This window comes from Rutidosis leptorrhynchoides, chromosome 2 (genome assembly GCF_046630445.1).
Source record: "Rutidosis leptorrhynchoides isolate AG116_Rl617_1_P2 chromosome 2, CSIRO_AGI_Rlap_v1, whole genome shotgun sequence".
Classification (NCBI taxonomy): domain Eukaryota; kingdom Viridiplantae; phylum Streptophyta; class Magnoliopsida; order Asterales; family Asteraceae; genus Rutidosis; species Rutidosis leptorrhynchoides.
The window spans coordinates 624,296,090-624,323,161 of NC_092334.1; the positions used below are offsets into that span (position 1 = coordinate 624,296,090).

General features: G+C 35.2%; 2 pseudogenes; one reads left to right on the plus strand and one right to left on the minus strand.

The window, feature by feature from the left end:
- The first annotated feature begins 363 nt into the window (after positions 1–363).
- Positions 364–2,862, plus strand: LOC139890062 (aquaporin TIP1-2-like; annotated as a pseudogene).
- Positions 2,863–3,125: 263 nt separating this feature from the next.
- Positions 3,126–18,694, minus strand: LOC139890063 (F-box protein At2g39490-like; annotated as a pseudogene).
- Positions 18,695–27,072: the final 8,378 nt, after the last annotated feature.

Genomic DNA, 27,072 nt, shown 5'->3' on the forward strand with positions numbered 1-27,072 from the left:
TGTACGAGAAACTTAGATTTTATGCTAAAATCTAAGGGGCTTGGGTTTGGGTTTAACTCATAGTGTACTTTTTCTTGTACCGAGTTCTTTTATATTATAAGAATAAAGGAGATTCTTGAAGTGGACGTAGGCAGGGTTTTGCCGAACCACGTTAAATCGTCGTGTTATCAGTTACTTTATTTGCTTTCTATTATTTCTCGCAATTTTGTCTCAAACAAATTATATCCTAGCTTCCGCTGGTGTGGGTGCGCTAAGCAAATTGTCATAACAAGTGGTATCAGAGCGTATCCAGGTTTATCGGATATTTTTTGTTTGGAGATGGCGAGAAATGGCGGTATGCAATTTAAGGTGGAGCCATTTGAGATGGCGGATGACGATTGGTATATTATTGAACACATGGATGTGTTTAATGGTCGGGTTAATCAACTTGAATAAGTTGAGGTTTAAAGGAGGAATAAGATAAGACCCTTATTCTTCTTGCCTCTCTTCCCAGTTCGCAGGATAAGATACGAAGATCCGATGACCATTTTGAGCATGGGTTTGCTATGGTTGGTCATGGAAGGGGAAAGTTTGCCCAGAAGAGATCTAGTGATAACAGTAGGTCTAGATCAGGAGACGGCGTGAAGGATATCCAGTGCTTCAAATGTCATGAGGGGGTCACTACATAAAGTATTTTCAACTCTGAAGGAATGGTGAAGGTAAATCTGGGGGTTCATCGACTGCGGTAGCAGTTAATGTACCGGTGGGAAATGTTCTCACAGTCTCCAAAAGTTCTACTTCTGCTCAAGATGAGGTCCAGATGACGGGAGATAAGTATGAGGGTTTATATCGTCTGGTGGCGAGTACAAGATGTACTCATGTCTCGAAGGTTTTGAAAGCGTGCATGGGGGAAACAGGTCGGGAACATGTTGGGACATGTTTGATCGAGGTAGACGATAGTGAGAAGGAAAATCCTACTGTGATGGAAGAGGTGATTCGAGACTCCTCTCCGGTGTCAACTAGGTAAGTTGATAGGGTTAGCTGCACATAATTATTGACCGTGTTATTTGAATCAGGGTTCAGGATCAAGGTGATTCAAGGTGTGTGTAGCGGGGATAAGGAGGTCAATGGTGAAAATACTTGGTGTAAGTAATTTTCGGTGACGAAGAAGATAAATGTTCGTCAAGGTGGAGATTGTTGGACGGTAGTCCAATTTGGATGACTAACATTTATTTGGAAATGGAATTGCATGAAATACATGTGAAAAATATGAAGTTGGAAAAGGAATAGTTGTGCTACATTTTGTTGGTATTGTTTTCACATGTAGTATTCACACAAGGATGCGTCATTATAAATAGGTGTTTCATGTAGAAGGTGAAGATCATCCACAAAAATGTAATCACAAAGGAAAAACACAGTTGATCGATAATATCAACGGAGAGTGTGTATTTGTGAGGTTGATAGTTTTATTCTTGTAAGGAGTGTAAAAGAGTGTACGAGAAACTAAGGGGCTTGGGTTTGGGTTTAACTCATAGTGTACTTTTTCTTGTACCGGGTTCTTTTATATTATAAGAATAAAGGAGACTCTTGGGGTGGACGTAGGCAGGGTTTTGCCGAACCACGTTAAATCATCGTGTTATCAGTTACTTTATTTGCTTTCTATTATTTCTCGCAAGTTTGTCTCAAACAAATTATATCCTAGCTTCCGCTGGTGTGGGTGCGCTAAGCAAATTGTCATAACAGGAAGGATGTGGGTAAGATATATGGAATGGGAGATGATATGGAATAGAGTAGAAGTAGGTTAAAAAAAAGGTGAAGACCACGTAGTTGCTTTAAGATGACAAAAAAAGATGTAAAGAAAATAACTGTTTTATGTGGCAAAATACGGGGATGACTTGTGGCGGGATTGAGAAGGAGCTCTGGACATTTTGGGGTGGGAGAATCGACGTCAAATACATGAATTCGCTATAGCCTGTTTGAGATGGTTTCATTTTCTTTTAGTGTGATTTTTTTAATAGTTCACACATATATACACAATTGACATTCACACATATATACACAATTGACACTTGAACCAAACACTCCAATAAATATCTACTTTCGCCTTTTGTTTATATGGTTAATTACTTAATTATGTATAATTCATTAATTCCCTTCTGTTTTAGGTAAGGTGACATATGATGCACCGGCCCAAACACTCCATCGGGACTAGTATCTGCGTCACTAGCCCATGTGTTCGCCTTGTTTGTGGCGGTGTCAATCAGTGCTAACATTTCAGGTGATCATGTAAATCCAGCAGTTACGTTCGCCTCATTGATTGGTGGAAATATTTCGTTCTTGAGTGGCATTGTGTATTGGATCGGTCAATTAGTTTTGCTCCTTCAATAAGTTACAACTTATAGGTGGAATGGTAAGATTATTATTATAGTACCAAACTGGTGTTTAGGATTGTGTTCCACACCGATTTGCATTATGTGAACTTATAATGATATAATGAATAAAAATTTATTATAGGAAACTGCGGCGTTTAGGTTGTCGGAAGATGTAACAATTAGAAACGCGCTAGTATTGGAGATTGTGATGACATTCAGACTAGTCTACACAGTGTACACTACTGCAGTGGATCCAAAGAAGGGCAATATCGGAATTATTGCACCTCTGGCGATTGGCTTGATTGTGGGTGCCAATATCTTAGTAGGTGGCGTGTTTGATGGTGCGTCAATGAACTCAGCGGCCTGTTTTGGTCCCGCGTTTGTGAGTTGGACATGGAACCATCATTGGATCTATTGGGTCGGTTCGTTTGTTGGTGCTGCTGTTGTAGCACTTATATATGACAATATTTTCATAGGTGAGCACGAGCAGCTTCCTATTACAGATTATTAATCATATATAGTTCAGGATAATTATTTTGTTTTCAAATTTAGTTTATCATTATGAAGAACAATTAATGAATTAATGTTTCCATTTTAAGCTAAGTTTATCTAATTGCTTTTAGGGGATTGAGTAAGCGTCTTATTCCTCTTTATATATGTAGTATGAACTTTCGGGAATATGTGAAATAATCATTGAATTCAATTAAATTGGATATATAAAACTAAAAGAAGAGTATATGGTTTCATCTACATAAATGTTTCCAAATTGTAATTTCATGACATGTGAGGATGCTTAGAAAATAAACCTCTGTTACCTTCAACTTCTTCTACAAATTTGTAGATAAACTTCAACTTATTTGACACCGGTGCTTTACCAAATGCTTGTTGTTTTGGGATTCTTATTAGAAACCGATCGTGCATCCCCCGCCTTACGTCTACGATGATAGGTTCAACAATGAAAACATCCATCAATCGCTCCTTGAAATACATGATCTCGATTTCATCATCGAATCCCTCTAGTTTCACTACTTTGAGGTTGTGCAATCGTTCGTTTTGTATCTTGATGACGACGTGATTGTCACTGGTACATGGACCCCAGTAGCTTTCAGGGTCAATCTACATGTTCATATTACTATGTCAAAACCTTTATTATCTATTTCAACTGTTTTAACTATTTGGTCCGAGATCGATAAAATTTTACTCCCTCCATTCCAATTCTATTGTCTATTATTCTTTTATGGCATGTCTTAATTTAATTGTACACTTTCATAAACTGATCTATAATATGGTAAAATTCTATTGTGCGTCTACTTTATACATGTAAAAAGTAAAAGATAGGTAAAAAGTAAAGAGTAAGACTAAAACGTTAACAAAAACTACATATGTCAATCACCTTTTCTTAATGTGTGTTTATTCTCTCGATTAAGTTAACTTGTATCCCGTTGCTCGTATAAACCACACCAAAGGTATAAACAAAATTTTGTTTGAGAAGCTTCTGCATAATAAGACAGAGAAAACTTACAGTTATGAACAACCTCTTGAGAGAAGTGCAAAACTTCAAGAAACTAAATAATGAATTTATGTTATCATCATCCATGCTATCATCAATCCACCACAGGTTTTTAAGTTTGCTAAATTGAAAATCATGTTCCTCATTCAACAATGGTTCAAAAGCTTTCTGCAATAAATTAAGAAAAACATACATCATATATTAACATGATTCCAACAATTTAATTTTTTTTGCAAAACCTCTGAATTTAGGGAAAATTAATTAGTTACCTTATACATCGATCTATTAAGTGTAAGCACTTTGACATCTCGGATCACATTCAAGAATGGAGTATACATCCATTTATATACCATACGGTCTAACCCCACCCCTTCAAATGCCAACTTCTTCACATCTTCTAAGTACATTATTGCAATATATACCAAAAACCAACATAATACACCACGATAATCAAGAGTTTTAGTCTCAAAACGCACCGACTTAAGATTTAAACAGTCTAAAATACTTATGTTCATCGGCTTAGGCTTAGCAAGACCTTGACCTTCAATTCTCAAAGAACTCAATCCATCACACACGTTAATGATTGATGTCTCAAAATACCGAAACTTTTCAATCAAAGAAACCATTTGATCACAAGTTAAAAGTTAACCGAAGTGAATTTAAGAGTCTTGACCGAAAATGGATTTGCAAAATCCATTGGGTTCATCACAATCTTACACCCAACATTATTATGCCTTGAAAATTCATGACTTACTTTTAAAAAATCAAGATTTAGTTTCTTGTTTAACCCAATTGACGCGGTAACAATCAACTTTGTAGACGCTGAGAGAGAGGATCTTAGAATCAACCTAACACGATCTAGAGGCGGAATAACAATAGAAAGATCTTAAACGAATATCTATGGGTTTTCGGGTTCGTACAATTCAAACCAAGACTAGATCTTGATAAACACGAAGCCTAGACTGACATTCTGTGGTATTTGGACATGAAGATTGAGAGAGACTCGACCAAGAAGTGTTTTTCGTGTGTGTGTGATGTGCTGAGTTGTTAACCAAATTAATGAAGATTAGTTTGGCTTAAATACCCCAGTTCCTATGTCGGTCGACAGTGAATGACAGTCGGTCGACAGAGAATGACAGTCGGTCGACTGACCATGTCAGTCGGCCGACTGTCGAGTAATATTACGAATTATATTTAAACGTTTACAAATATAAAATAACACATCGACAATCAACGTTTAACAATATTACAGGTTACAACATGATCGAATAAAACGTTAAAGTTCATGGAACTAGGGATTACAAAATATGCACTAACAAACTCCCCCTAAGACCTAGTTCCTCATAAGTCTTCGATCTACTTCAATCTCTGTACGGATCTGTAACCATATTGTTCAAATAGCAAACCTTTGCAACACGAATGTACTGTTGTGCTTGAACTCTATTTTCTGGCCTGTACAGCATCCGATTGTAGTACAATGTGAAGATGTCAGCTTCACAGCAATTTCTCAACCAAACGGGATCTAAAACCCGTATCGAGTCTGTCTCATCTTCCTTCAATTTGTCCAAAACGATGACTGCCTCCTCTGAGCGTTCATCGTAGTACCACCAGCGAAAACGTGGGCTAAAGTTCTGCGGCATTTTCATCACAGGAACCTTTCTCATATAATTTACTGGCTTGTATTTGACAATCTTTCTTCGTTAGCCCGTTTTCTTGTTTGTTCGATAAGTGATCGTGGGAAATTGAGGGCCGAATCCCTCAAAGTTCTATGACAAGTACGAGTGTCTTATCTTCTTGCAGACAATATTAGGAATTCCGTCATAATCCCTATATAACATTTTGAGCCTAGCCACCTGCATAAATTCAAAGTACGGTAGAGACGTGAACTCGTATCCATGTTTGATGGAATCCACTCCGTACTCCTTCTTTATTGCGTATATATTCAACTCTTTAATGTAGGCCCACGCAATTATTTTTCCTTTAGCCAAAAGATTCGCCGGTCTATTAATGTAATTTATCCATTCAGGTTCCGGCGCTGGCTTCTCACAATATTTTCTGATCCTCAACAGGATCTTCCACTCAGCTTCTAGAACTTCTATCTTTTCTTTATTTATCTTGACCGGTAGAAACCCTGGAGGCAAATCTTCGGTCTTTTCTTTTTCTTCGCATTTACGGTTTAGAAGCTCTTCATTCATTTTGAAGTAGTCTTGAAATGTAGGTAGATCTTTATCGTTATTACATTCGTACTCTGGAAAATCACCTATTGGTTCATCTTCAATAATTACTTCATCAAAATCTTTGTCGTTTTCATTACTTACGACAATTTCCTCAAAATCATCACTAGAATCGTAACGATTCTCAAAAGATGAGCTAGCAGTTGCGTCAGCTGAAGTACTTGCTTGTTTCTCTTGACGCACTAGCTCGGCCTGCTCCTCAGCGCTTAGATCCGGCGGGATCTCCCCTTCTTCTAAATCATCAAATACAACTGAGTGATTCAGACGATCCTGCTTTGCCAAAAAATCACGTAAAGAATAATCAATATTTAGAGGAATTACTGACAGTGGGTTCTCGCTTGTGCCTTTAGCAATATCCAAACCTAGCTCATCCTCGCCTTGATCGTTAAAATTACCAAAGTCTATATCCTCCTCGAGATCAACAGCCTCAATATCGAAATTATTTTCCCACTCAAGCACCTTCGAAAGTGCCTTGTTCGCTGTAGTCTCAGCCTTTACAATCAGCAAATTCTGAGCATCAAACTTAGTTTGTAACTTCTTCAATTCAACCTGTTGATCTTCAACCTGCTTGGTCAGTTTGGCAATCTCAGCATCCTTTCTTCTCTCTCGTTCATCAGCTTTTTCTTTAAATTTCTCAAATTCAGAAGCCATATTGACAACCTTCTCACTTAATATAGAAACCGCAGCATCTTGTGTAATAGCAGTCGTGGATGCAGCAGCATGAACTCCTGTATCAGTTTCAGCACGTGTTTCTTGAGTAGCAGCAGCTGAAGGTTGTCGTTGTGGTTGTGATTGCTGTGATTGTCGCTGTTCAGTAGCGGAGGACGACTCAGTCCTTTTTGCCTTCTTAATGAATCTTATGCGCCTCTGCTTCGACCCTCAGATTGTTTTCGCTTTCTCAGCTCGAATTGATCAGGGTCAAGGTCATCTCCTTCATCGTCTTCATCAACCAGTATCTGTTCAATTGGAACAACTGGCGGTGGCTGATTAACCTCTTGATCGTCTTCACCAACTGCGACGATATCATCTTCATTACCAGACGTACTGTTCTCATGACGACAGGCAGCACCTGGTGGACATACATAGTTTTCATTTGCGAGGTGGCCAACCAATCTCTTGAATGGTTCATCCGGACCTCTCTTTTGCTTGACTCGATTGAAAGTCAAATCGTTCAGATGATTCAGCTTAATCTCATCCTCCCAAACCTTATTCAAACCTTGCACTTGCTTTTCAATCATCACCTGCAAGAACCTAGGAAACATTAAGTGGCTCTTCTTTTTCACGTTCACCAACATGCTTCTGAAAATTACTTCGGAGAAGTTGAAGTCCGCATGAAGAACTAGTGCTGCAAACATTGAGCTATAAGTCTCATTCAGCTCATCAAAACCGCCTACCATTGGACTCATGCATCTCAACAACACCAAAGTTAGGTATTTGTATTGATGACAGAATCGAGTTCTCTTAACAGCTCCTTTCATTGGATCACCAGAGTATCCACATCTTACTAGACACCTTCGGACCTTAGTTCTATTCAGTGTGACTGGCATAGAATCATTATCTGGAAAACCTAAGTCTTCACGAACTGTCTGTGCCGAGATCTTTACAATTGTACCACCAACGCTGCTTCGTATTACCTTTCTTCCTTGTTCAGTGACGATAGAAGCATTGTTCCAGAATTCTCGTTGGTGTGAGTAGTATGCCTTGCATTCTAGAGTTATTGCAGTATGAATCCTGGACCTTTTCAAGAATTTGATAATATCAACGAAGCCTTCCTTTGCTTCAGGTCCTTCCTCGTTTAGACATGCCTCTAGATTGCCATTTTCGCTTGCCGTCAGGCCTGGAAGATTCTTGGACAGAATCACCTCTTCCTCATGTACATCTTCGTTGACTGGACTACCTAGTTGAGCCATTTATTCTGCTATACAAACATATATACAATAATCGAAAAGCGTTAAATCGAAAAATTTAAAAAAATACAGGAAACAACAGTCGGTCGACATACAATGTAAGTCGGTCGATTTTCAAGGACAGTCGATCGACATACAGGTAAATCGATTGACTTATAAAGTCTGCCGACATACGCTAAGTCGGTCGATTTTCAAGGACAATCGGCCGACTGATTAAACGAAGCAAAACACAGATCTAAACATAAATTCTTCGATTTTATGGTGTTTTGACTCAATCAAAGTCTAATACATGTACAGAGGAGGCCGATTAACATTATCTATTCAACAATTACCAATTACAGGTCCTAAACACTACACATTGAATCGAAACAGAAACGTAAACACGAAAACTTCAATAACTTTCGATTTAAAAAGAATTACCTAGATTGGTTAACGGTGCTGGAATCACAATTCAAAGATGTATACGAAAAACATGATCAAAAACTCTTCCTTGCAAAATTCGAATTTTTGGTAAATCAACACAATCGCACGAGATAAAGAAAATCGGCCGTCTGAGGCCTTTTTATACTCAGCTCGACAATCGGTCGACTTTGGTGTTATGTCGACCGACATATGTGACAATCGGTCGATACACGTGACAAACGACCGACATATGTAACAAACGTCCGACATATGTAACAAGCAAGTAAGTCGGTCGATTTTTGTTCAATGTCGACCGACTTATAGTACAAAATCGGTCGACTGTCTCCTCCTAATTAAAAAATTATTTTTCGATACATAACCCCCGATAATTCCCTCTATTCACATCCACTGGCTGATTTTACACGCAAAAAATTTTCGTTTTGAAGACTTTAACAAGTTTATGATTTGAGATGTGTAGTTCGTTTCTTTTTGACGTCGAGACACTATTTGTAACTTCAAGGAAATATACACATATTCTCATAAGCAAACAAATAAAATGTTTTTGTATTTTTCAAAATAAATATCAACACACTGAAAAATCTTTTTGTAGTTTTTAGGATTTTAAAACATTTCACAATAACAATGCAAATGAAGTACAATTTATGTCAGAAAGTCAATGATCAAGGTTAAGAAAGATCCAAGATTGTATGGCATAAAACATGTTATTTACAGGAAGCAGTTTCTGTAAGTCATAAACCTAAAGAAGCTAAATTATCAAAATGTATACATGTTCAATTAACATTCAGGCAACAGTATGTACACAAAATTTTACAAGTAAAAGCAAACAATAACAGAGAAAAGATTTTAACATGGTTTCTAGATTCATTAAACATTTACAGAGTTTCCTCTTAGACATATTGATGATCAAGTTAATTAATTACATTAACATATTGCTATGTTAGATTCAATCATTGACTTAGACATCATTTGAGATCGCACGATTTATTAGGTAGTCAATTGAGCACAAGTCTATTGACGCTTTCCGTTACCACAAGCACATACGATAGGTCTAATTGAACAGGAAGATTCTCATAGTAATTTTGGAATATCCCTGTCAGCCATTAGCTTCTATCGTAACGTATACTTTTCAATTCATATGATTCTGATGGATCTCATAGTATATTCAATATTCTATCAATCGTGCAATCAACCAACTGCTATCAATCTCATTCCTTCTTTATTATTAAAGTTATTGGAGGAAACGGAATGAAAGACGTAGCTTTCTTAATAAGTGAGAATTCAGAATATCTCTCTGAAAACATCTTTCGCTGTCTAGGCCTTAATGGGTACAGTCCCATATCACAGACAATGATAATAAGTCCAATAGAATGGTTTTGTTGAAGTATGAATGATTTAAGTTCTTCTTGGTAATCTTCACACTCATTTGTATTCTTGCAAAGACTTCTCTTCTTGATTTCATCATTATCTTAACCTTGATATTTTCATCTTCCATGATTTCACTTTTGTTTTCATGATATAATAACTTGATATGCAATGTGCCTTTTTTTTTTTTTTTTTTTTTAAACAACACATTGCAGTCTTGACTTTGATTTAGTTCTCGAATTGACTTCCTTGCAATGAAGATCTCTTTTCTTCATTTGTGTATCAATTAACTTAAATCATTCATTCATGGACTGTCTGTAATATAGAACCACACTTTTCAACCCGTTCACAGGAAAGACACTCTTATTGAGATAAACTTACTATTTTGGAGTTTAGGTACGATTCAAGAATTAAAGTTTGATAGAAGTCGGTATGCATAGTCAATTAGAACATTTTCAACGCTTATTGATGACTTGAATATCCCAATTAGTCGTGAGACTCAATGGTGCAGCAATTTGGAATTTGCTTGGGGATATTCTACATCATGTGTTTCTAGATTATACGTCATGATAGGGGATACCCTCACCTTTTGTTGATTTCCTCAACAATTTTCTTTAAAGTATGCACCTGTGGTAATTAAGTGACTACCCTCAACCGCTGTAAACCTTTCCATGAGTTCCTTATCAAGATATTTACATGATTGTGATTATGATCATCTCATTCTATGATTAAGTCCGTATCCCATTTATATATAGATCAAACTCGTTTTTTTTTTTTTTTCTGAATATCTGATGTTGCATTCATTACTCCCCCTAAAATACTAAAAATCTAAAATCTTTTTGGTTTTTTGGATTTTAAACACACAGAAACAATCAGAAAGAAAAGAAATATAACCACACAGTATATACAGCTATGCAAGCAGAACACATAAAATGAAGTTACTCGTTGGTCTCTTCGTCAGGAACGACATCTGACAATATTTTGACACTTAACTCAGTTAACAAGAAATCAAAACATGGTTTATCAAAAGCTTTTGTGAAAAGATCAGCCCTTTGCGTAGTTGTGCCAATTTGGATAACATCAATTAGCCTTTTCTCATAACAGTCTCGAATAAAATGATATTTAATCCCTATGTGTTTGGTCTTAGAGTGATTCACAGGATTTTTCGTAACAGCTATGGCAGCATTATTATCAACAAAAATAGGAGTGTTAGAAATATGCAAACCGTAGTCACGAAGCTGCTGTTGTATCCACACAACCTGAGATGCACAGCTTGCTGCAGCAATGTATTCAGCTTCACAAGTGGACAAGGCCACTGCTGTCTGCTTCTTGCACTGCCATGTAACTAGTCTGATTCCAAGGAATTGACAACCTCCTGATGTTGACTTAAAATCTTTCTTGCATCCACCATAGTCGAAATCACTATAAGCCGTCAGTACAAAATCATTATCACAGGGATACCATAGGCCCAAATTCGGAGTTTGCTTTAAATAACGCATAATCTTTTTCACCACAAGCAAATGATGTACATTCGGATTTGCTTGATAGCGAGCACATAAACAAACTGCGAACATGATATCAGGGCGAGACGCTGTTAGATACATCAACGAACCAATGATGGCTCTATATAAGGTTTGATCAACCTTATCACCTTCCTTATCCGGTGTAATCCCGTGATTCACTGATAGCGGCGTCCTTGCAGGACGCTCATCTTTCATTTTGAATCTTTTCAGAATATCTGATACATATTTTGTCTGATGTAAAAAGATACCCTAATTTGTTTGTACAACCTGAATACCAAGGAAGAATTTGATAGTTCCCATTGAACTCATCTTGAACCGTTTCTGCATTACCTCCTCAAAATCATCCACCATCGTCTTATCTGTAGATCCAAAGATAATATCATCCACGTACACCTGTACTAGCATTATATGCTTGCCCTTTTCTTTGATAAAAAGTGTCTGATCGATGACACCTCTTCTGAAACCATTATCAATCATATAGTTGGACAACGTACCATACCACGCTCTTGGAGCTTGATGAAGCCCATACAGTGCTTTTTCTAGACGATATACCTTTTCTGGAGAGTGTGGATCTGTAAAACCTGGTGGTTGTTTAACAAACACGGTCTCATTGAGAGTCCCGTACAAAAAGGCGCTTTTGACATCCATTTGATAGACCTTGAAGCCTTTAAAAGATGCGAATGCCAAAAATATTAGAATTGCCTCAAGTCTAGCCACTGGTGCAAATACTTCATCATAATCTATATCAGGGATCTGCTGATATCCCTTCACAACCAATCTAGCTTTATTTCGAATTACAATACCTTGCTCGTCTTTTTTATTCTTCCATACCCATCGAAGCCCATAAGGTTTGCAACCATGAGGCGGAGTCACTAGTTTCCATACTCCTAAATGCTTGAATTGCAAAAGCTCTTCTTGCATGGCATTTACCCAATCATCATAAAGAAGAGCTTCCTCAACAGAATTTGGTTCAATTTGACACACAAAGCATGAATATGCATGTAAGAAGAGTTTGCCTGACCTATTTAGTGAAGAATAGAAAGCTTGCATAACATTCTCAGTTGAAGCTTTCTGATTTTCAGACGTTGAGGCATCATTTGATGGTGCTCCAGAAACTCCTTTCGAATCAACAATAAAATCATCTAAGTGTCGAGGTAGGACAACTGTTCGTGATGATCTACGAACACCTTCAGGTTCTGGTTGTTCTTCCTGAACTTCTACATTTTGTGGCAGATTATGAACACTTTCGCCACTGTCTATAGGTTGTGACTCCTCTTCAGAATCAGATCCATCATAAGATGGATCATCTTGATAATCACCGGATTCTTCATCATCTTGAACAAGTTGTTGTTGCGGCACTGGGTGATGTTGTGGTGCCGTTTGAGATTTCGGAACCATTTGTGATGGAGACGTCTGCATTTCATTCAGTAATCTTGCAATAACTTCATCATCAGTAGCAACAGACGGAAGACCAAAAGAATCAAACAAATTTTCATAATCAAACTGCCATGAAAAACCTTTCCCAGCAGGAATAGCAGCATTTCTTTGAACATCTACTTCGAAATGTTCTTCAACACGTTTAGATACAATGTTGAAAACTCTTTTGTTTGGATTCCCATAACCAAGAAATATACCAGGAACAGCCTTAGGATTAAATTTTCCTCCAGTATCTCGTATCATGATTGAACACGGTGCACCAAAGGGTTCGAAATGTTTAATGTTGGGCTTCCTTTTATGTAGCAATTTATAGCAAGTCTTTCCATGTCTCTTGACTACTAACAATCAGTTCATTGTATAACATGCTGTAGCCACAGCTTCACTCCAGAAGTTAACTGGTAAACTTGAGTCGGCTAACATAGTTCTCGCAGTTTCAATTAACGTTCTGTTACGTCTTTCAGCAACACCATTTGATTGCGGAGTATAAGCTGGACTGAACTGTTGTTGAATGCCTTTCTCATTGCAGAAACTCTCCATCAGCTGATTCTTGAATTCAGTACCATTATCTGTTCGAGTCTTCCTAACCTTTAACTTGTACAAAGATTCCAGCTTCAAAAACAACAACTTTATATTGTCAAACGTGTCAGACTTCTTCTTTAACATCACTACCCAAGAGTATCGTGAGTATTCATCAGTCACTACCAAACAATATGAATCTCCAGAGATGCTTGTTCGATTAATCGGACCAAAGAGATCCATATGTAACAACTCTAGAGGAACAACAATTGAATGATGTTTCTTTGTTGCATGTGACTTTTTAGTCTGTTTCCCTTTCTTACACGGAAGACATCCTTCAGGAATTTGAAAACTCTTAACATTTACTCCCTCAATCATATTATTATGAACAAGATTGTTCATCTTTCTCAAGCTCAAATGACCCATACGCTTGTGCCATGAAATTGATTCTTGTTCTGTAGCTTTGGATATGAAAGCTTGATGACCTGTTGCAGCTTTAACATGGGCTGTTGACATATCCAAAATATACAAATCTTTATTTCTGGGAGCTGTCATAAGAATCATCTCTTCCGGTATTACATACTCTTTCTTCAAAATGTAGCATCTTTGATCATCAAAGGCAACCTTATGCTTTTTATCTGCTACTTGCGAAACTGACAGCAGATTATTTGACATCTGCTTCACAAAATTCACTTTATCAAAACTAACATTAGCATTAGCAATCACACCCTGAGCTGTAATAAAACCTCCTTCATCTCCTGCAAAAGAAACAGATCCTCCATTTACTGATTTGACATTAGAAAGTAAGGACATATTTCCTGTCATGTGCCGGGACGCCCCACTATCAACAATCCAGGTATTTCTACTCGGATCGTAGGCGACCTGCACAACAAGAAAAGAAGTTAGTTTGAGATGGACACCCATGCCCGAATGGCAGTGGGTTTCCCATCGACACCAATAACTTGCACATCCATCCATTGACCCTTTGATCCCGATGGATCATTGGACTTGTCAACAACCTTTGTCTCGGTTTTAGGCTTCCAAACGGTACGTTTACCAACAGATTTCTCATAATAGTCATTCGTTTGAAAAATTTTATTCACACCTGACTGTACCCTTGTGGATGAATTAGCAATAGAATTTGACTTTGGTTTATAAAAACCTTTTGAACTATTACTTGAAGTACCTATGGAACTGGAACTAGAAGCATAGTGTGTAGTTTTCTTTTCAGTGTCAGATTTTCTTTTTGGTGTTTTCCAACGCTGTTGACAGTTAACAGCACAGTGACCCTTTTTCCCACATTTATTACAGTTTTGAGTTTCTTTTGTACGTGTTTTTGAACTCAGATGCTTATTGGGAAAAGACTGTTTCATGGGTGGCATAGGCTTCTCAACATGATGTTTCAAGCCTGGTCGACGGTTAGGATGCACATATTTAGGCACATTGTTAGTATTAGGGCTCCTTTTATTAAATAGTTCTTCAGGTGCTTGTGTAAGAACATATTCTTTATCTAGGTTGAGTCCCTGCTGATACTTGACAGGTGTCTGAAATATTTTCTTTCCATTAGCGTTCCTAGAGTTTACTTGTTTTCTAGGTGTGGGTTGTCCGCTTTCACTAGCCTTACTAGCATTCAATGGATTTTTCAGGATAGTAATTGGTTTGGATTTTGGTGTCACAAACTCTGAAACTTTTTCATACTCTGAATCAGATTTACTGTCCTCAGCTAAGTATTCAACAATCGGCTTAGTGCTGTCTGATTTTTCATTCTCTACAGGCTTAACACTTAGGATTTCACTAAGGCAAGAATCAGAAGGTTTATTAATGTACTCATTCCTAAGAGGAGGAGGACACTCTTTATAACCTAAACCCTTTTTACCATCATTCTTGTTATAGACAGTATAGTCAATGACATATGACATTCGCTGCCAAGTGTCATTTCTAGCCTTTTCTGACTCATACTTAATCTTAAACTCTTCCTTTTCTCTCTTAGCACATTCAAGTTGATTTAAGTACATCATTATGGCCTTTTGGTCACCTGAAATTGTAGCTCTTAAATCATGAACTTGATTTTATAGAGTTTTGATTGTCTCCCTGAATTCCTTTTTATTGTTAAACTGAGTTAAATTAGTCTCGTATAGGCCTTTTACCTCAAGATAAGCTGCTTTAACAATCCTAAGTTCCTGTTTTACTTCGGGACAGTATATACATCCTAAGGGGATATCATTCAGTTTAGAAACTATGGATTCAAGTTTAGCAATTTCTAACTTATGATCAGCACAATCGTTACATACCAAAGGAAATTCAGTTTGTACCTTAGAGTCACTTGATGTGTTTGCCATGAACGCATACTGCTTTTCTTCAGTCTCTGATTCAGGTTCAGATTCTGAACTAGAACTGGAACAGTCAGAATTATTCAACTCAACTGAAATCTTGACATCATCTATTACAATAGTTTCTCCATCTGATGAAGACGAACTACTGTAATCCGTCCATACATCGCCATCATTGTGCATTGCGTATTTGAACTTCTCATACACTCTCTTGTTAAGAACACCTCTTCTAACATATCTGATCATTGCATAAGTTCGCTCAATTCTTGCTTCCATCTTGCAGATGTAACACATGCATTCATTCGCAGTACCAAGACAACCAGCTTTCTCTCTTTCTTGTTTCTCACTTTCAGTTTCTTCTTCGGTCTTAGGCATTCTAGCAACGTTAGCATGATTTTCATCATCAGCAAATACTGTCCAATCACAACCTTCGTCTGAATATGTTGCAATTAAGCCTTTTGCTTTATCATTTCTGATAGTATCACCGCTCGTTGTTTCAACTGGCACATTAACCTTTGTCTTATTATACTGATTGTGAAATGGGTTGTGAAAACCAGTTTTCTGTGGCCTGGTACATGTTCTTTTGAAGTGTCCTAACTCATTGCAATTAAAACATCTCACTTTTGACATATCAAAACCTAACTTAGTATCTCTAGTAACACCTAAGATCTGTTGACCTGTCCTTTTCAGAAATTTCTTCGCTCGTCTAATCACACTACCCATAGCCCAGAGGATATCCATCTTTTCAAGTTCATCCTCATCAATCTGCTCATAATCTTCTGCTTCTAAATGAGCATTACCAATTTGACCACCAACCATTTCATTATAAGAATTAACTACCAAAGTAACTAAAGCCATATCTTCCTCTACAACTGAAAGGGGCCTAGTTCTTAAATTCTCAGTGTTGAGAACTACAGTTTTTGGCTCCTGTCTAATGGTGGACTGATTTGTACTACTAGGCTTATTTACTTGGGTTGGAAACATCACATTTTGAGCAGGTTGTGATCTATTTACAGCACTCTCATTAGAAACAAACGCTGTTTGTAAGGGAGCATGAACATTGCTCAATCCAGAAGTACCAGCTTTGTAAATTATAGGACTCTGTTGACCCTCAAGATGTTTCTTCTTGGTTTCCATATCCAAGTCCTTTACCATCAATTTTGATGTGAATTTATCTAGGGTCAGTGATTCACCAGCAGACGAAGCTCTGTCTTCTATCTGTTCAATAAACGCATCCCACTTGTGTGGTAAACCATCTGTTAATTGTTTGATAGCTTTCAGTTCTGTAACTTCTACACCTAAGTTACCCAATTCAGAGACAAGATGACGATAGCGAATGATTGTCTCTTCTAACGTTTCATGACTTAGAGCAGCAAACCTTTTCCATTCACTTTTGATTACTTTAGCTTTCTTTTCACGATACGCCTTATTTCCTTCGACACCTATCTTAATAGCATTCCAAAGAGAATATGAAGTTAAGTGCATTTGATATTGATGATAAATATCACCGTCTAAACCCTGGGTCAATTGAGCATAACATCTACATTCTAAGGCATATGTTTCTTTTTCTGTCACGCTATAATCTTCATACTTTTTACTATTACCATCAGTACCTAAAGGCTCTTTATATTCATGTTGTATCAAATCCCACATTCTAGGATCAAGGCCTCTAATGTAATTCATGAACCTAGCCCTCCATCTAATGTAATCATTTGTATTATCAAGTCTAGGAGCACGATTGGCACTGCCTGATTCACTATCAGATAGTAAAATGTTTTGAACGCCGGAAGTAATTGCCATTGCCTGATCAGACATTTTAAATTTTGATTAAGGTTGAATCTGATCCTAAGTCGGTCGAGTGTTGGTGACAGTCGGTCGATGAACAGATACAGTCGGTCGATGAACAACTACAGTCGGTCGATGAACAACTACAGTCGGTCGACTGTCAATGATTACTTGGTCGAAGTTCTGTTTACATTTAGGCAAATGGTAGTACTTTTTCAATCGGTCGATGTTCCTTCAATCGGTCGGTTTAGTACTTAAGTCGGTCGGTTTACAACTTAAGTCGGTCGGTTTATCATATGTCGGTCAGTTTAAAGACAATCGGTCGAACTAATGACAATCGGTCGAAATACACGAAAATCGGTCGATTGTCTCCTAAGTCGGTCGACTGTACTTTCTTTCAGAGCCATAATCAAAAGCGAAGATTTAACGTAAAAGTATACAAAATTCAATCCAAAACCAATTTTTTGACCCAAAAATATACCAAGAACTCGTTTAAAACAATTGATTCAGCAAGCCAACGCTCTGATACCACTTTGTAGACGCTGAGAGAGAGGATCTTAGAATCAACCTAACACGATCTAGAGGCGGAATAACAATAGAAAGAGCTTAAACGAATATCTATGGGTTTTCGGGTTCGTACAAGTCAAACCAAGACTAGATCTTGATAAACACGAAGCCTAGACTGACATTCTGTGGTATTTGGACATGAAGATTGAGAGAGACTCGACCAAGAAGTGTTTTTCGTGTCTGTGTGATGTGCTGAGTTGTTAACCAAATTAATGAAGATTAGTTTGGCTTAAATACCTCAGTTCCTATGTCGGTCGACAGTGAATGACAGTCGGTCGACAGAGAATGACAGTCGGTCGACTGACCATGTCAGTCGGCCGACTGTCGAGTAATATTACGAATTATATTTAAACGTTTACAAATATAAAATAACACATCGACAATCAACGTTTAACAATATTACAGGTTACAACATGATCGAATAAAACGTTAAAGTTCATGGAACTAGGGATTACAAAATATGCACTAACAAACTTTTCGTTGACATGGTATTCTAGTCTTCTTGTTGGCATTTTTAAAGGATTGTTTTCATCAAAATTATCAACTAACTCACTAACTGCAGATTGAAAATCTTGAATATTGAGTGTTGATCCTCCATGTTTGATATAACGTCTATACCATAGACCTGTTAGTAAAGCTACAATTTTTGATCCAGAATCCAAAGGGTAAATTGAGAGAATTTTGGTAAGAACTTCATCTGGCAATTTGCTTATATAATTTTCTTCAATCTCTGACCTGAGATTCTCCATTTTTTTTATTTATTATTATTGTAAAAATAGGCTTAAAAAAGCTATTTAAATCACAAGCATATAACAAAGAGAAACTTACTTTGAGGAATCGTTTGAATGTTGTTCATGATCCTTATGGAAATATTACTGGGTAATAAATACTACGAGTACAAAAATTACTCGGGTGAACAAGAGTCTGACCAGGGATTCAGGGAAACGTTCATCGGCAAAAGGTATTCGTGTAGTTTATTTTTGAACATTAGATTAATTAATCGTACGTATAAACGAATTCTGGTATTTGTTAGACAGTTAAGTAAACCTATAAACTATATAATATTACACCAAACCCTAAAAGTACCCTAAACGCCGGGCCTATGCAAACTCTAATCTAAGCCCTAATTTATATTCTAAGTACTCATCCGCAATTTGAACGTGAAATCGTAAATGTCGAGATTTAAAGAAAACACTAATAAATAAAACATAATTTTTTGTTGAATAGAAATAGGTTGATACTCTCAGGTTGTATTTATTGTTTGACTGCGTTCTGTTTTCCGTGACATTTTTTATACGTTCGGGCATGCTTCGCTTTTAAGAATTAAGCAGAACTTGAGCAAAAGTTTTTGTTAACCATAACAATCTTCTTCATCGTTACAAAAAATTTAATGTTTTCTTTTCAAGCATGATACCTAGTTAAGTTAGGTAGTTCACTATGGTGATTTTAGTGAAATCCAACGAATCGTTTTGGTGAACTAGATTTACTAGGTTGAAAATGAAAGCAATCTTTGATATTCTAGAACGGATTCAGGAAGTGTGGAGGTCACGTTTGTTAAAGGGTTAAAGAGATGGCTTGAGTAGGGATTTAAGCAAACTAAAGTTTGGTTGTCCAGGCTTAAGGTGTCCCACACCATATAACGTGAAAGGAACCTTTTGATAACAGGAAGTTTTGGTGAGTTAAGGTGCGCCACACCATATAGCTAGAATAGGGAGAGGTGCGCTTAACCACTCTAATGGTGTGCCGCACCACGTTGTAGGTTATGCAGAAAAGTTGCAACTTTTCATAAACGAGTTGCAATGGTTCACCAATGGTTGCCTTATGTACCTGGACGTTTTGAAATCTTATTCTATGTTTTATTGGGATATAAATGCACCATATCAAAGGAGTCCATTGCTCGGAGTTGTGTCATTTGATTATGACCATTGCCAAATGTTGAAACACTTGGATTCCACCTTTTTTAGTATTATAAACTGATTACTCCATTTCTTGGAGAAAGGTTAGAGATTTGATGTAATCTAAGAGACACTTTCAACACATAACATCTAGAAAATACATATACAATTGTTAGATTTATTATCTTTTAGCTAAGATGATAAATCATTCATTGTCTTAGAGGGTGTTTGGATTTGCGTTTTGAAAATTTATTATACGTTTTGAAAACTTATAATCAAATAATTAGCTGTATCAAAACGTGGTTTTAATAAATGGTGTTTAGATTTTATTTTGTAGTTTGATAACGTAATAATCTGATAATCAGTTTTTAAAATGGTTGGGAAGATTAGATTATTTAATATTTAAGTGATGAAATGACAAAAAGGGCCTTCTACAATTATTGGTTTGTATAGTATAATATATTTATATTTATCATTATAACTTAAGTGATTAACGATTATGATTTTGTAGCTTTATATTTAAGAAGTAATATTTTATATTTTTGAGGGTCTATCTAAGTTGAATAATAAGATAGATTGAATGGTAAAAATAACGAATTGTAGTTAGTTACAAAGGAAGCTAAAGATCAAATAACTTAAAGAAACGTAGTAGTATAGTACTATTAAAATAACATCGTTGGTAACTTATACCGAGTGAGGTGACAGTGATATTATTTGTGCTAGGGAGAAATCTGCCGATACTGTACATTGGAAAATAACAAAACAAAAATGATGAGAATATTCATTTATTGTAAAGAAGATAATAATAATAATAATAATAAAGGGTATATAAGGGATAAATGGAGAAAGTCAAAACTGTGTTTCCCTGCAGCACGGGGGAGTCACTTCTCCAAAATCACGTTTGATGGTTACACAACGCAAATATTCAATTTTTGAAAAATGTTTACCAAACACTAAAAATTAATTTTTTACGTTTTGAAAACGTAATAATCAAAAAATTCCAATCAAATCGCAATCCCAAACACCCTCTTATCCCAATCAAGATTTCGTGTAACCCGTGGCTAATAAGGTCGAAATACTTGATTACGACGCCGACTATAAATGTAGTAGGTGGATAATAGAAAAGAAAATAAAAAACATAATTTTTCATATTAGAATATATTTTTCAAGTAAAGAAAATGTTAACCTAGCTTGGTATGTGTGATTGGCTTGCGATGAAAGTTTTGTTTATCGACGGCTATGGAATTGATTTCGCGATAGTTATGAGAATAGTTCATAATGGTTTTTTTGGAAACAAAATGGAAGAAAGAAAGACAAATAAAGTTGTAGGTTATCTTGTGATCATTTTTGGCCTTTTAAGGTCAATTCAAGATATGCTGATAGTAAGATTAGTATCTAATATTTTTTTTTTTTTTTTTTTTTTTTTTTTTTTTTTTGAGGATATGGGACCCAACCGACCACTAGCTGTTTTTGAATGGTTTCAGTTTCATTTTATGTAATTTTTTACAATTTTTCTTTTACAATTCACCCAAATATACATAATTGACACTTGAACCAAACCCCCTTGTTGACTCAGACACTTTGGATTTTTATTTATGTGGTTAACGATGTATTCTTTCTTATTGTTTCTGGAAAGGTGACATATGATGCATCAAACACTCCATGTGGACAAGTACGTAGATGCGTCACTAGCCCATATGTTTGCCTTGTTAGTGATGGTTTCAATCGGTGCCAACCTTGTTTCCCGCTTGTTACCTTATACATCGATCCATTAAGTGTAAGCACTTTGACATCTCGAATCGCTTCCAAGAATGGAGTATACATCCACTTATATACCATACGGTCTAACACCACCCCTTCAAATACCAACTTCTTCACATCTTTAATTTCAAGTACATTATCCCCTACATCACATAAAGCGTAACATCAAATTCGATGTGTCTGACCATTAACTACCCCACTTCCAAACTTACACGTGTCCTACCCCACTGATTTTGTTTTATTTATTTTTTATTTCCAAAAAAAAAAAAAAAAAAAAAAACAACAGCAGCAAAACACGTGTCCTAGACAAACTTTCTCATTATTTCATTCGTTCATGTACTGCAATCTCTCTCTCCTTCAAATTACACATATCCAGAACACAAAATCACGCCATTTTTACAGACCTTCAGCATCAAAATCATTTGGGAACATCACAGTATTACTAATCAGATTTTTACAAATCGATTGGTATAAGTTTGGAATTTATGCGTTGAAATTGGTCTCATACGATTCACTTCAAACACATCATTTCCGATTCATTTTCCGTCATCATACAAATGCTGTGTTGCGCAACAACCCTAATAAATTCATTCATTTGGTTCAACTTACGATCGATTCATGTACTTTCTATCTCCACGGGTTTTATGCTTTGTTCCTCAATTCAGACACCAATTTTGCCCTAGATATATTCTCAGTTATGCCCTAAATCGAATCTCATTTTTGCCCTAAATTGAATCTCAGGTATGCCATTCAAGTCTGATTTAGTAAATTAACATTCGTTTACTATCGATCATAAACTTAAAGTCAGGGATTTTCATTTTAAGGTATGTAAAATTCATTTATTGTTGATTTGTATTATATTGTTTCATAATGGAAATTAGGGCTTTGATAAACCAGTTGTACCACATTTGGATACAAATAATATAAGCTTTTTGTTGTATAAAGGTAAATTCTTTGACTGGAATTATACTACTGTATTATGCATGTTTGGGTTTCATACTAAATTATATTGATTTGGGTTGTTACAGGTAATGACTTTAGTTTAAACAGTGTAAAAATCATTTAGCTATATTGATTTTTATGATTCTAATGTTACTCTTTTTATGATTACTTTAGTAGAAAATTATACAATAATTAAATCGCCTTATTAATATATCAATTGTATTAGATAGTTAAATACTTAGTTCTGCCAATGGACAGGGAGTTGGGTTGATTACTGTGCAAACTGTATTCATGATTACCTTATCATGATTAAGTCCTTTTGAGTTAAAGACTAAAGGTGTCAAATCGGGTTGTATTGTATATTAGACGTAAAAACTTGATTTAATCATTTTGTTTAGTATTAATGCAGGCACTAAGAAAAGAGCATGCATCTGTTTATGGTGATGGGAAACACACAAGAAATTTTCAACCAGAGATTCTGATTTGGTTAGTATACATTTTTCTTCTTCTTCTCTTTATCAAATTTGTAGTTACCTTCATTTTAATATGATTAATTTTTATTTTACTTTATATGTATTTAGTATCTTTCCATTGAGATATGGAGTATATTATGTATCGTCACTTAGTACTATGTGGCTAAATTGCCTAACTGTCATCTCGAGTTTTTTTTTTTTGGCATTGCGTCTACTCGGGATTATTCATTTAAAGTAAAAAAAAATTAGTATAGTTCACCCAGCTGTTCACAGTCAGCAAAAAATATGTTAAAGGATGATTTCTGATTGATAGTAATTGAGTTGACCCATATTTAGGGTAGCAATCAGGATGCATAAAGTACACAGGTTATTATATATTAAGAATTACAATAGGATGACATTTGATCATATTTGGAGTCTCTTTTTGGCTAAAGTAGTAGGACAATTCAAATTAATGAATTCTATGTGCATATCTTGATGAGAGATGCTAGCCTTACTTAAAGTTTACAAAGAAATATACATAATGTATTATAGTGTATCTAGGTGTACTGCTTATTGCTTATTCTTGCGTATTCTATGTGCATATCAAAGTAGTATTTAGTCTCCATTACATATAATTCTATAGATCATCATCTTTAAAAGTAAATATAATAAATTTCAAAAATTGGCAAGTTGAAACTATTTTTTGATTTTTTTTTTATTACTATTTTGACTTTCTTGACTTTTTTACTAATTTTGAACTTGATAATTGACTGTTATGGACTGCATTAGTATTAGCATTATTTGAATTAGAATATCACAGCATAAAAGAGGTTGAAACTCTTTTTTAGTTTTTTTTTGTTTTTTTATTTTTTTTACTATTTTGACTTTTGCACTAATTTTGAACTTGATAATTGACTGTTATTGACTGCATTAGCATATCACAACATAAAAGAGGCTAAAACTGTTTTCTGAGTTTTTTTTTTTTTACTAATTTGACTATTTTTTTATTTTTTTATTCTTTTACCTTTTTGACTAATCTTGAACTTGATAATTGACTTTTTTGACTGCATTACGATTAACATTATCACTTAAAAAATCACCACAGTAGAGGTTGAAACTGATTTTTGAGCTTTTTTTTTTTGTCTATTTTTACTTTTTGACTTTGTTGAATGTTTTTTATCTTGATAATTGATTGTTTTTTACTACATTAGCATTAGCATAACTTAGAAGAGGTTGAATCTGATTTTTGATTTTTTTTTACTGCTTTGACCGTTTTTTATACTGGTAATATTTTTTTCTCATGCCAGTTATCTTTGTCTGCGTTTTTTCTCATGTGTTTTGGTAGTTAATGATGGCAAATTGTATGTTGGTCTATGCTTTGATCCACAAAAATGTCACAGAGTATCTAAGTTTAAAGGTTGTAGATATCAATCAGGTTTTTCTTAGATACTACACATAAGGGTTGTGAACTGAGTCCTCCATTTTTAGATCATAATTTTTGCTTCAGTTGGGTGTTGTTTATTTGCTTAATATTTACTCTATTTCACGAATCATATTTACTCTATTTCACGAATCATATTTACATGAAATGTTTTTAATAGATACATGTTTAATGTAAGTAACAATATCATATTTATTCATGTAATCTTTTTAACTAGGTTTTATGTAGAATTCTACTACTTTGTTAGTTATGATACAGTTACTTTATGTTATTTACATTAAATAGTGTTCATGCATTTTAAGGCTATATAAGTTACTTCAAGAACTACGGTTTTGTGTTCAATTTTGTAAGTTTTGGTATCTTGTGTTGTTCCTTTTTCGTAATTGGATTTATAGTTCGGTTGTTTCGGTGCCAAAATGGGTGGGTCTGTTCCGGTGCCAAAATGGGTGGGTCGAACAGGCAGGTAAATGGGTTAAACAAGCGCTTTTATTACGGGTTAGACCAAACAACACACGTGTTACTAGGATATTAGTCTAAATTCTTTGTGTTTTAAATCTGGTTATTGATATTTCGCGAGGTGTATATAAAATACTATTAAATTTTACAAGAAAATACTATTAAATACGATACAATTTTACACAAGATATTTATTTATTTATAGAATGGATATACTTAAACCTTGCTACAACACTTATAGGCAGTGTACCTAATCGTACAGTAGTGTAGTTTTTAGTAAGTCCGGTTCGTTCCACAGGAAAAATCTTTAAACAAAGCTTAACGCTATATTAGTTTACTTTTATAAAAATACAAATATATATATAAGTAATATTATTATTATAAAGGGGGGTTTTTACCGTTTAATGACCGGTTTGTCGATTTTAAAACTTTAGTCGCAGTTAAAACCAAATGTAAAATATTAAAAATAAATACAAGACTTAAATTAAAGCGTAAAGTAAATAACGATAATGAAATTGCGAATAATAAAAGTGCGATAAAATAAACTTGCGATAATTAAAAAGTACGATAATTAAAAGTGCAATTAAATACAATAACAATAAATAAAAATGCGATAATTAGAAATGCAATTAAATATAAAATAAAGGAAATTAAATATGAAATAAAAGAATTATGCTTATTTAAACTTCCGTAATCATGATGTTTGACGTGTTGATTTTTAGTTTATTCCCATGGGTTAATTGTCCTTTGTCCTGGATTATTTAATATGTCCGTCTAGTTTTTGTCCATAACAGTCCATCAGTCATAAATATAAAGTGCGAGTGTCCTCATCAAATTATTCTTATACCCGAAGTTAAATATTTCAACTAATTGGGGATTCAAATTGTAACAAGATTTTAATACTTTGTTTAATAATTACACCAGGATGTCGACTGAGTGTAACCCAAGGTTTTAATATTTTGTTATCAATTATACCAAGTGTCCTTGTACATAATCTCACCCCTGTTTTAATTATTCTAGTGGCTATTAATCCATTCCCGTGTCCGGTTAAATGAACGATTATTCGTACATATAAATACCCTGCCCATCGTGTCCGATCGAGTGTAAATGGTTATTTATAGGGACGCCCAATTGTAAATCTTTATATTGACATTAACAAACTATCATTTAGTTAAACAAATATAAAGCCCATTAATAGCCCATAGTCTAATTTCCACAAGTGTCGTTCTTTTATCCAAACCCCAATTATGGTACAAAGCCCAATTACCCAATTTTAGTAATTAGCCCAACATCATGATTACTTCGGATTAAATAAGCATAATAATAACTTAGCTACGAGACATTAAATTAAAAAGGTTAAACATAACTTACAATGATTAAAAATAGCGTAGCGTTACACGGACAGAATTTCGACTTACACCCTTACAACATTCGCTAAAATACCCTTATTATTAGAATTATAATTAAAATTAAAATTAAAATATAAATTATAAATATAAATATTACGTATGAATGGAGAAGAGAAAGATAGATGGATTTTACGTTCACCAAACTGCGAATTTATAGGCCTGTGAACTGAAAAAGGAGCTCATGCGATCGCATGAGCTTTGCTCTTCAAGGCCATGCGATCGCATGGCCAGCTGGGGAGGCTCACATTTGGTTGTTTTCTTCTACCGACGGTTTTATAAATAAATATAATATATTAAATAATTATAAGAATTATTTAAATATTATATTATATTTATGTGCATAGTTGACTTGTAATTTTTAGTCCGTTGCGTCGAGCGTTGAGAGTTGACTCTGGTCCCGGTTCCGGATTTTCGAACGACCTTGCGTACAATTTAATATCTTGTACTTTGCGTTTTGAATCTTGTACTCTTGTAATTTCGAGACGTTTCTTATCAATAATTGGAACCTCTTTGATTGTATTTTGTACTTTTGAGCTTTTTGGTCGTTTGCGTCTTCAATTCGTCGAATCTGTCTTTTGTCTTCACCTTTTATTATTTAAACGAATATCACTTTTAAATAGAACAATTGCAACTAAAAGCTTGTCTTTCTTGAGGAATAATGCTATGAAATATATGTTCGTTTTTAGCATTATCAGTTATCTATTGGCAAACTAGGTGGGCTTGTGAATCATATTTGGTTGACTTGAGTTCTCTTCATTTTATTTATTG